Source organism: Megalopta genalis, unplaced genomic scaffold (genome assembly GCF_051020955.1).
Source record: "Megalopta genalis isolate 19385.01 unplaced genomic scaffold, iyMegGena1_principal scaffold0068, whole genome shotgun sequence".
Taxonomy (NCBI): domain Eukaryota; kingdom Metazoa; phylum Arthropoda; class Insecta; order Hymenoptera; family Halictidae; genus Megalopta; species Megalopta genalis.
Window position 1 is genome coordinate 511,374 of NW_027476137.1, and position 3,627 is coordinate 515,000.

Genomic DNA, 3,627 nt, shown 5'->3' on the forward strand with positions numbered 1-3,627 from the left:
GATCGGAAGAATCGATGTTTCCCGGCAAACTATTGGGAGTTTAATTAAACTTTATACATGAAATTACTCGTTTTGATCCCCGCTACACAGCCGTATACTTTTTATAATTTTGTGGAATCGGGAACCTTGAAATATTTAACATAACGCGGATCGTCTGTCTCTGTCTCTTTCTAGATCGGAATAATCGATGTTTCCCGGCAAACTATTGGGAGATTAATTAAACTTTATACATGAAATTACTCGTTTTGATCCCCGCTACACAGCCGTATACTTTTTATAATTTTGTGGAATCGGGAACCTTGAAATATTTAACATAACGCGGATCGTCTGTCTCTGTCTCTTTCTAGATCGGAATAATCGATGTTTCCCGGCAAACTATTGGGAGATTAATTAAACTTTATACATGAAATTACTCGTTTTGATCCCCGCTACACAGCCGTATACTTTTTATAATTTTGTGGAATCGGGAACCTTGAAATATTTAACATAACGCGGATCGTCTGTCTCTGTCTCTTTCTAGATCGGAATAATCGATGTTTCCCGGCAAACTATTGGGAGATTAATTAAACTTTATACATGAAATTACTCGTTTTGATCCCCGCTACACAGCCGTATACTTTTTATAATTTTGTGGAATCGGGAACCTTGAAATATTTAACATAACGCGGATCGTCTGTCTCTGTCTCTTTCTAGATCGGAAGAATCGATGTTTCCCGGCAAACTATTGGGAGTTTAATTAAACTTTATACATGAAATTACTCGTTTTGATCCCCGCTACACGGCCGTATACTTTTTATAATTTTGTGGAATCGGGAACCTTGAAATATTTAACATAACGCGGATCGTCTGTCTCTGTCTCTTTCTAGATCGGAAGAATCGATGTTTCCCGGCAAACTATTGGGAGTTTAATTAAACTTTATACATGAAATTACTCGTTTTGATCCCCGCTACACAGCCGTATACTTTTTATAATTTTGTGGAATCGGGAACCTTGAAATATTTAACATAACGCGGATCGTCTGTCTCTGTCTCTTTCTAGATCGGAAGAATCGATGTTTCCCGGCAAACTATTGGGAGTTTAATTAAACTTTATACATGAAATTACTCGTTTTGATCCCCGCTACACAGCCGTATACTTTTTATAATTTTGTGGAATCGGGAACCTTGAAATATTTAACATAACGCGGATCGTCTGTCTCTGTCTCTTTCTAGATCGGAAGAATCGATGTTTCCCGGCAAACTATTGGGAGTTTAATTAAACTTTATACATGAAATTACTCGTTTTGATCCCCGCTACACAGCCGTATACTTTTTATAATTTTGTGGAATCGGGAACCTTGAAATATTTAACATAACGCGGATCGTCTGTCTCTGTCTCTTTCTAGATCGGAATAATCGATGTTTCCCGGCAAACTATTGGGAGATTAATTAAACTTTATACATGAAATTACTCGTTTTGATCCCCGCTACACAGCCGTATACTTTTTATAATTTTGTGGAATCGGGAACCTTGAAATATTTAACATAACGCGGATCGTCTGTCTCTGTCTCTTTCTAGATCGGAAGAATCGATGTTTCCCGGCAAACTATTGGGAGTTTAATTAAACTTTATACATGAAATTACTCGTTTTGATCCCCGCTACACAGCCGTATACTTTTTATAATTTTGTGGAATCGGGAACCTTGAAATATTTAACATAACGCGGATCGTCTGTCTCTGTCTCTTTCTAGATCGGAAGAATCGATGTTTCCCGGCAAACTATTGGGAGTTTAATTAAACTTTATACATGAAATTACTCGTTTTGATCCCCGCTACACAGCCGTATACTTTTTATAATTTTGTGGAATCGGGAACCTTGAAATATTTAACATAACGCGGATCGTCTGTCTCTGTCTCTTTCTAGATCGGAATAATCGATGTTTCCCGGCAAACTATTGGGAGATTAATTAAACTTTATACATGAAATTACTCGTTTTGATCCCCGCTACACAGCCGTATACTTTTTATAATTTTGTGGAATCGGGAACCTTGAAATATTTAACATAACGCGGATCGTCTGTCTCTGTCTCTTTCTAGATCGGAAGAATCGATGTTTCCCGGCAAACTATTGGGAGTTTAATTAAACTTTATACATGAAATTACTCGTTTTGATCCCCGCTACACGGCCGTATACTTTTTATAATTTTGTGGAATCGGGAACCTTGAAATATTTAACATAACGCGGATCGTCTGTCTCTGTCTCTTTCTAGATCGGAAGAATCGATGTTTCCCGGCAAACTATTGGGAGTTTAATTAAACTTTATACATGAAATTACTCGTTTTGATCCCCGCTACACAGCCGTATACTTTTTATAATTTTGTGGAATCGGGAACCTTGAAATATTTAACATAACGCGGATCGACTATCTCTGTCTCTTTCTAGATCGGAATAATCGATGTTTCCCGGCAAACTATTGGGAGATTAATTAAACTTTATACATGAAATTACTCGTTTTGATCCCCGCTACACAGCCGTATACTTTTTATAATTTTGTGGAATCGGGAACCTTGAAATATTTAACATAACGCGGATCGTCTGTCTCTGTCTCTTTCTAGATCGGAAGAATCGATGTTTCCCGGCAAACTAATGGGAGTTTAATTAAACTTTATGCATCAAATCATTCAGTTTGACTCCTGCAACACAACCAAACACTCTCTGTAATTTTCTGAACTGAAAAACCACTGAAATTGCGCTCGAAATGCGGTGCGACGGGTCGGCGCGTCTGCACTGTGCGACAGCTAGTCAAAACGTCCGAACAGCGTATTGTTTTCGATCTCTTGGTATAATATTCGTATTCCTTGCTGTGTATAGCTTCCGATCGATTATTGCAATGGTCAAAGTTCCAGCGGCGTAATGCTTTCCATAAGATTACATTAATATAACCAGCGGCATATTGCTTTCTATCTTGTAATGAAAATTTTATAACCAAGTACCAACGGCGTATTGCTTTCGTTCGGATAATGGAGATTTTACAACCAAGTACCAGCGGTTTCTGTCTTATAATTAAATTATTATAATAAAATAAAGTACCAGCGGCGTGTTACTTTCGTTCGGATAATGGAGATTTTATTACTAAGTACCAGCGGTTTCTGTCTTATAATTAAATTATTATAATAAAATAAAGTACCAGCGGCGTGTTACTTTCGTTCGGATAATGGAGATTTTACAACCAAGTACCAGCGGTTTCTGTCTTATAATTAAATTATTATAATAAAATAAAGTACCAGCGGCGTGTTACTTTCGTTCGGATAATGGAGATTTTATTACTAAGTACCAGCGGTTTCTGTCTTATAATTAAATTATTATAATAAAATAAAGTACCAGCGGCGTGTTACTTTCGTTCGGATAATGGAGATTTTATTACTAAGTACCAGCGGTTTCTGTCTTATAATTAAATTATTATAATAAAATAAAGTACCAGCGGCATATTGCTTTCGTTCGGATAATGGAGATTTTATGTCCAGCGGCGTAGTGCTTTCTATCTTATAATGTAATTCTTATTACAAAGTACCAGCGGCGTATTGTTTCGTACCAGCGGCGTATTGCTTTTTTACCAGCGGCGTATTGGTTCGTACCAGCGGCGTAT